Raw genomic sequence first — 9,173 nt, 5'->3', positions numbered from 1 at the left:
TTTTTTTTTTTTTTAAACAAACCTTTGCAAGAGTTTATGGAGATACAGTAACATTTTAAGTGTGGTTATAAACCAAATGAAGGTCTTTAGATTTCTACCACAAATCCCTGATTATTATTGATACTTGACTCTTCCCCCTCTACTGGTAAAGTAATGGCAGAGGTTGCTTCTGTGGCTGCAGCATGTTGCCTTATCTGCAGTTTGAGATGCACAGAGGTGTCACCTGTCCTCTGGGAGATTCAGATATCACTTCTGAGCCCAAGGTCCCATCCATACTGGGGGACGAAAACCATGAAAGTGATGCTTCAAATTCAGTGTAGGATGAAGGCTGGTTCCCTGTTGTTTGACATCTCACAGCTGCTCCCTACTGAATGGTTTTCTCTCATTTCATCACTTCTCCTCCATCTCCTCCAAATGCCCGTGCTCTCCCTGACAATTTTGCTTGCCACCTTTGTGGCGCTTGGGTCCATTGAGTGCCTTAAGATGAGCTGAGGGTTTCAGATATTCATGATCAGTAAACTTCAATGTGCAAACAAAACCATAAATCCACAGTGCGTGGGCAAGGTTGTCACGTTTCAGAACGGAGCTGCTTTTGTTCCTGAGGTGCCTATTGAAAATGCAGCATGGACTTTCCATTCTTTGGGCTCTTTCATCTTCTGAGAGTGAACTATGGACCCCAAGTATTTTATTCGGGCATCCACAGAATTTACAATGCCTGTTTTGAAGCAGTCTTCCTGATAAGATATATTGAGAAAACAAGGAAATAAAAGTAGACAAGATACTTAGTTCAGGCATTTTTCTTCACAGGCTATGAGACCGATACATTTTCTGGCTCTCAGAATAGCACTATTATCCTTTTAAGAAACTTTAGAACAGAAAGAGGCTCAGGCCCATCTAGGTCAATTCCCTCTAAATCTTCAGACATTATGTGATTATTTTTAAAATATGCAAAATGTAACAAATAGTTTCAAAAGTGTTAGAAATTTACCAGAAAGCAAGAGAAGAGATTTTGGGAAGCTTGTGCTTCAAATATACCTGTATCAGTCCTTACTGTCATTTCTTCTTTATGTTACTGAGTGCAAACAAGCTGCTATGTAAAATGCTGTATAATTGCAGGCTAAAATTTGACTGAGACTCTACATGGTAACTTCCATGTTACAACAGAATAACCATGAGACACTAATTTCTGTCTTCTACACTACAGTCTTCTTGTAATGCTGCAAATTATATAGTAATTACAGATGGAATAACATGGTCTCTTCAACCATTAGTACTCTGCAATTTGCAGTAGCAAATGAAGTATTTCTGTGTCTAGACTGTCCCCTATTAGCGGAAAGGAGGGGTTGTAATAACATGATCAAATACAGGAACTAGGAAGAAGGTTAGGAAGGCTTTATGCTCTTTTGTGCATGTTTCAGTGTTTTCCCAGATTTGTTTCCAGATGTGCCAGCTGGGGATATAATACAGCTATTGTCATTACAGCCTCAGCTGTGGCCAGGTCCCATGAAAACTGGATTTTTGGTATGGATGTCCAAGGAGTTTTTTTGTCTACAGTGCATAGTCACATTATCTTTGGCTAACACATATATTTAAGAATTTTCTGGTTTTTTCTCCTCTATTTGATTATAAATACCATTTTCTTTTCTGTGCTTGGATCTACACCTTAGAAATTAGCCCAGAGCTTTATTCCAGATTTGTTCTGTCACCTGAAAAATACATGATTCTTCTGTCCAGAGAGGGTTGAACAGGGCATGTCTGCAGATATCCTTTCCTGTTCCATTTTCTCTTTGATATATTTTACATGCTTTTTAATTTCTGGGCAGGCTGGTTCCAGTTATATGCCCCTATGTCTTCAGTGTAAAGGGGAGCTTCTACACAAAGAAAGGAGGCTGACAGATGTAAATGAAGGACAAAGCTCTATTAACTTTGTATTGGTGCTGGATAGGGAGTAGGGAAAGGTATAAAGCCTTTTTTTTGACACCAGGAATACTCATGCAGAAAACACAATGAACCTTCTGCTTCCTCTGAAGTGTTTGTTCCCAGTGTGCCTGCAGGTCCCCTCTGACCTCAGTTCTTCCCTGGTGTTCTCAGGGAACCTACGTGCACAGCCTCAAATGAACCCTTTGGAAAGGTGCAGAGTACAGTCTTCCTAACAGGTGATGATGCTGTTAGACCAATGGCAGAAGCAGTAGGAACCCAGAAGCAGTACTGCCATAGTCTCTGTAGTAAAGTTACAGATCTGATAATTATCTCAAGCCACTCAATCTTGCATGCCTTCAGGATCTTGATAAGATGAAGGCAACCTTACCCTCAACTCCCACAGATTCTCACTCCCTTTGTGACTGTCAGTGATATTACTTTTCCCACCAGCTCCTTACCAAAACCGTTCACCTGAGAACATGGCTACTGCAGGCAGTATGCGCGCGTTTGGGTGTGGGGGAGCCTACCTGGTTACAGCCAGGGTGGGCAAGCAGTGAACTGCAAGCCAAGTAAGCCAAGCATACCCAAGTAGGATCATCCTTCCTGCACAAAGCACAGCAAAATGCAGCACAGTCCACACTGACCATGTCAGACACAGCCTCTGGCAGGGTCCACGTCCTTTCTGTCTGCGCTATGTTGATGTTCTGGGCCCACATTGACAAGGGCAGTTGTGACACCTGGTGTGCATGGCCAGGGATGTGCAGCAATTGGAAGCTGTAGACAGAGAAGAATGCTCCTGCTCTCAGCTCTACATACCATTCTACATGCTGTTCTCTGGGAACTGGACATCTAAGGCTCTATTACACAAAACTTAGGGCACAGAAGTTTCTTTCCCATCCTGTGGTGATTAGGTGCAGGGCTCATTCAAATAAGCAAGCCAATTAGCATTTTGTGTCTGTTTAACTGGTTCCTTGATCCACCCATCTCTCCATCTGCCATGCTATACATCCCCCTCATCTTCCTTGACTCCTCCCTTTCTCTACCCTTGTCTCCTCCCAAACAAGGGGCCAACCTCGTTATTTTCTCTGCCTGACTCCCAGGTTTGCCCCAGCTGTGAACAGTCTTGGTGTTGCAGGTGCTCTTAGCTAGCTCATCTTGATCTTTCACGGCATTACTGTTGTGGATTCCTGGGTCCTGTAGTTCCTATCAGGTTCTTCTCTCTAAAATGACCCCAACTCTTCCCTTGAGTATCTGTGAAGCATGACCACCTTGCACATCAATCCCCCTTTGCTACCCATGAAATCTGTCTCTGCCTCAGGGCCCTGGGACTCCGCTCAGCTTCTCATTCTCTCCGTGATGGTCCGCAATTTCACTTGTTATGCTCAAGAGTTTCCCAGGTCTGTTCCTTTAGCTAAGGCTTGTGCCAGGCCCTAATCACTGGTTTGTGTGCCTTAATGCATACCCTTCGAGGTGTCTGCAAGTGGCATTGTTTCTTCCTCTCCTCTTCCTAACCTTGATGCACAAGTCTTCTCCATCCCTTGGTGGCTGGGAGCACCCTCCTCTCTTACCAAGTACTGGCTTCTGTTGCAGGGATGGACACAGATAAGGTGGACCTTGGCCTCCTGCATGACACTGCTTTGTCTTTGAGCTGTGAGCACAGAAAAGAATGAGCACCCAGCAGCTTGTTTCAGTTCTCCTCCCCTGTCTGAGGGTCACCCCCTTCCCTAGGGCTTGACTTTGCCTCTGGAGAGGTGTTGAAGTGCTGCTGTGTCCCTTCTGTCTAACTTTGGGGAGAGCGCCAGGCCACCAGGGCTGATGTCAGAAGGAGGCTGGTTCTGGGTCCCCAGGCACTTTTGCCTCTGAGCAGAGGGGGAGTAGCACAGGGATGGTGAGTGGGAGGAGCACCATAGACTCGTAGAACCACAGAATGGTTTGGGTTGGAAGGGACTTAAAGATCATCTAGTTCCAACCCCCGTGATGTGGGTACTGTGGGCAGGGACACCTTGCCCTGGGCCAGCTTGCTCAAATCCCTGTCCAAACTTGGAACACATCCAGGGACGAGGCATACACAGCTGCTCTGGGCAACTTGTGCCACTGCCTCACCACCCTCAAATCAAGAATTTCTTCCTAATATCTGTTCTTAACTTACCCTCTTTAAGTTTAAAGCCATTTATCCTTATCCTATCACTACTTGCCCTTTTAAGAAGTCCCTCTCCAGCTTTCCTGTTGGCCACTCTGCTTGCGAAATGAGAGTGGTCCCTAGGCACTTGGAGTAGTGCCTGGCTCCCAGCCCTGACTGTCAACAGCTTACAGGAAAGCATTCCATGTGACATCACCACCAGTTTGAGAAGTTCACTTCCACCCTGCTTCCAGATGCTTCCCAAAAAACATACACCCAAGAGCATGGCTACTGCAAAGAGTATGCACGTTTGGGCATGAAGGAGCCAATTTGGTTACAGCTGTAGCAGGCAAGCAGTGAGGTGTGAGCCAAGTGAGCCAAACAGGCTCACCTTTCCTGCACAGACCACAGTGAAACACAGATGAAGTTGTCGACAAGATGGGCAATTTTCCTTTTATTTTTTAAAATACAAAAATTAGACAGATTTTTCCTATAATGTTGTACCTTAGTATAAGTATATTCTTTCATCAATGTGTGGCATTTGGCCCTGAATATCTAAAGTGAATGATATCTGTGTCACTACTCTCTAGGATTACTTCTTAGCTGCTGCCAGCCTCTCTCTGGACTATATAACTACTAAGTACTTCTCAAAAAGAACAAGGCATAGAGAAAACACTGATGAAAGCACAGGTTATTAAGAAGCATTTAGATATATCTAATAAAATCTAGCTTTGCTTTTTTTGCCAGCTACACACAATTAAACAGATTAAATTAGGCTGCACTGAGCTCTGGGTAGCCACACCAGCTGCTTCTGATACCCAAATTGCTTGTTTAAAGTTAGATCAGAAATTTCTACAGCGTAATGTATTTTTCAGTCTGTAGCGCTTTCCCATAGACTGACAATATTGTCCCTGTGAATAAAACCACATGCAATCCCTGCTCTTCATTACAGTAAGATTTGAAGGTGCTTAAACTGTACACAGAAGTAAGGCATGCACATGGTTAGCATCACCAGCTCTCCCAATGAGTAACTTTCCCTGTTTTCACAGCTTCCTGCAGCCCATGTGATCATGGCTGGGAGACAGTCAACCTGAGATCTTATATGTTTCTATGCAAAGTGTTTCTACATAAAGTCAACAATGCTCTCAAATTTCAATTTCAGTGAAAGTAGAGCTAAGCTCTAAGCAATCCTGCTGGCAGTGTTACCACTTGGTCTAAGTTCCCTCCCTGTATCAGGCACCAGGCTGATGCATCAGTAAAGCCTTGGGTGCCCAGCAACCCACTCAGTATGAGCAGGCTCGAAATGGCCTTAGACTGCTCTAAATGTCTCACTGATGCAGCTTAGTACAGTATGAAAATGTTGTCAAAGATCCCTTTCTGCAATGTGAAACTCAGCTGCTTTAATGTGCCTTCCAGTGCAGGCCCATGGAAGCTCTTATACCTTGGCTGCATTCTACTTTCTATCTCATTTAAAGTTTGAGTTTTTGGAGACTATGACAGTTAAGGAAAATCATCACAGGCTTTTCAATCAGCTGTCTGCATGACTCCCTCTCTGCTGCTGGAAAGAACAGGACAAGGTAAAAGTTGCAAGAACTATGGTATAAAATCCTCTGTTTCCAAGATGTTCTCATCCAGGATCTTCTTGGCCATTGTTAATACCCCTCGAGTGTCCCGGAGCTATCAGGCTTCCTACACTTCTCTTGCAGCCTTCCTGGAGCCACATGTTTGAGAATGTGGACCAGAAATAGAGTTATGGATTTCTCCATTGAAAAGCATGTTTGCCCTTCATTTCAGTCCTGTCTCTCCTCACCAGACCAAAATAAAGCCTGTTGGTATGTGGTCAGAACTCATTTAAATAAATAGGATCAAAGTTATATTTTCCATTTGCGGTGTCTTTGCTTTGTGTAAATGTATATAATGAGAACCTCTTGAAGATCCTTAATCAAAAAAAAATCAAAAAAAAAGGAAAGATATGTTCAAAATAGCACCTAAAAATTAATCTGTTGACCAATATGGTCGTATACAATTTATCTGTGTATATATACCCATTATTCTAGTCCCATACTGTGCTGGTTTAAAGGTAAACCGGCAAGGGAAATGAACCCAACTCAAAAGAGAGATTATAAGTCAGAATAACAATTTAATAAAATAATACAATAAGTACGATTATACAGACAAACAATTGGTTTTAACCCACAAAACCCAAATGTATAACCCCGCACCCTGGGGCATGAACAGAGTGGTGTTCATTGGGCACCCTGAGTCCAAAGTAAAAGGAGAGGGGAAAACCTGTTGGTGAGAGTGCTGTTGCAGTCTGATCAAGAGTGGTGATTGCAGTCCGGTCGAGATTGGTGGTTGCAGTCCAGTCGAGAGTGGTGGTTGCAGTCTGGTTGAGAGTGGTGGTCTGCAGTCTTCCTCTGGATCCCACGAGTGCTTAAAAAAGTCCCAAGACCCCAAGATTATATATCCTCCAGTTCAGGCAGGAATGCCCAGTATCTCCCTCAGGGCAGGGAGTTCCACAATGGGTGTGAGGACAGGAGTATCCTCCTATCTCGCAGGCCTCTTAACACCCAGTTTATAGCCTGAGGAGTCAGGCTGCTCTGGGCAGAGGGTGTAAATGGTCTAGTAGGGTGGATTAGCTGGAGGGGGGACCTTCAGGCCCTGGGTGCCAGCCCATTACCTGGAGGTGAATGCTATTCCCCCTGCCCCCGCCACATTGCCCGGCGACCCTGTAAGGAGCTCACACAGACCACCAGGGAGGGATGAACAAAAGAGGAAGTTTATTGTGGGGATAGGGGTTTATAAGGCTTTTAGGAGGGTTAAAAGGGGACCAATTACAGGTTCAGGGTCTTACAGAAAAACCAATCAGGTAAAGAGTTAACAGCCAATAGGAAGGGATTAACAAAGGCCAATGAGAACATCTCAGGACATCTTCCCAGGACACTCCTGCATGGGAGATAAGAGTCCTTCACAGAGGGTGTCGGGAAGAAGGAGCAGTGACTTTGCAGAAATGCAAAAAGCCATTTTAAGACATGTTTAAACAACATTAAAAACTTCTGTTTCTATAACATTTGAGCTGTTTTCTTCTTTTTCTTCACCAGTCCATCTTTGACAGGATTTTTTTCCATCCTGCATGTGGTAAATCCATTGCCACAGTCTAGTGATAACAGTTTCTGGGAAATGGCATGGAAGGCTATAGAATACACAGTTTTGGGTTACACCCATACAGTGATGAACTGATCCCAGCTGTTCTAACTAGGACACATACTTTCATACCCCATTTTCTGTTTTCAGATAGAGCAAGGAAGAAAAGACACACACAAAGAAGAAAGAATGAAAGACTTGAGAAAGAGGTAAAATCTCTATTTGCAAACCAAATTAAATTTTTTGGGCATCTCAGTGCTTGAATGCTTTCTTTGCAATCCTTTTTTAAAAGTGCCCAGTTTTCAGAAAGCACCTGTCCTCCCAGAGCAATGGTTACCTGATGTGTCAGTGCCAGCTGCGCATCTGCCGACACTTGTTATTTTGGGAAATGTAGGTCCCATGTGTTTACACTTCTTCAGGTTGTCAATCTCTTTCAAGGAGTTGTCAAAACATTTGCACATGCACTGGTTTTACTCGTTTGAATGGCCTTTTCCCATCCTTATGATCAACCTTTTCCTCAGTGAGAGGTTGATTTTCTAGTATGGTAATAACCATCCATATAAAAATGAGAGTTTGATATGTTTTAAAAGGGAGAGACTTTTAATCATTGATGAAGGTACAATATTCTGAGTAGGTCTTAAAACCGCCAGAGGTTACATATGGATTTCTTCTCTTCCCTTCTGTTCACCCATCTTTTTTGTTTGTTTCCTTATGCCTGTACAGCTGGATTTGTGTTACTACAAGGAGGTTAAATTTCATGCATGGAAGGTACTTAAAAATAACACCACATAATGTTCAAACAACTCTACTGATTCCAAACACTTTTCTTCCTGTGAAAATTCATGGTTTTCCCAGAATATGAAATGGTAATGGTTCACATGATTTACCAAATTTATAATGCATCATTTTAGTGACAAACAGGAGTTTGTTTTTTTTTTGTTTTTTTTTTTTTTTTTGCATGGAAACAACAGTCAAAGCATTTGGAGAAATACCTGACACTGAATGTTAATTGAGTAATACTAGCTAGAAGCACAACCTCTGCTAGCATAATGGTCATCTAGAAAGTCCTTTTATTGCATAAGATGCTGAACAACTAGTCTGCATGGGATATGTTCCTCATGCTGATTTAAATTTTACTAGAGAAATACAGACCTTGGATAAGCTACATTATTGTTGTCTTCTCATTTTAGCCTGTGGCAGCATCCTCTAAGTGTGTGTATAAATATTGGTATCTAGGATAGATGTTAAGTACACATTAATATTTGTTAATTCATACAGATTTGTGGTATAATGTCTTGCAATTAGGTTGAGACGTGTTTCAACTCTAAATCAATTCCCAAACAAAAAATAATTGAGGGTGCTTTAAAACTGTTGGAAGTGGGTGATCAGATCCTTCAATTAATTAGGAAAAAATCAAAGAGATAATGGAGTATGTGGTGCAGAATCACAAGTGACTGCACCAAATAAGCTCAAATCAACAAAAAGCTAAGAAGTAATCACATAATTCTCTACAATGTACTCTGAAAGACAAGAGGAGTACAAAGTATTTACTACTTCCAAAACAGAGGGAACTGAAACAGTGGAATTTTTTTGGGTATTCCAGTGTGCTTCCCCATCAAAAGAAATGTATCTTTTACATGGATGTGAGGACAAAGTTGAAAGTTTCATAAGAATATGTATATTTGTTAATTAAAAAAAAATAATTTTAATTCTTCCCTTGCACAAAAATCAAGCTGACCAAAATGGCATCTAAGTGGAGATGATGCTTAAGTGCTCTTTGCATATAGAATATATGAAGGGGATTGTAGTTGCGACCAGATTAAGGGCAAAACACTAATCTTGTTGAATGCCAGAACTCACAGCAGTTTTGAAGTAAATTAGAGCTTTACCACTGGGATTAAAGTCCAGGGTCCATTTGTATGTAGAACAAAGGAAGGAGCTAAGTCTGAGAAAGAATAAGCTGGCAAAAGCTTTTATGGAATAAACAATG

The sequence above is a fragment of the Lepidothrix coronata genome, unplaced genomic scaffold (assembly GCF_001604755.1).
Source record: "Lepidothrix coronata isolate B3197 unplaced genomic scaffold, Lepidothrix_coronata-1.0 Scaffold70, whole genome shotgun sequence".
Taxonomy (NCBI): domain Eukaryota; kingdom Metazoa; phylum Chordata; class Aves; order Passeriformes; family Pipridae; genus Lepidothrix; species Lepidothrix coronata.
Note: the sequence above shows the minus strand (reverse complement) of the source record.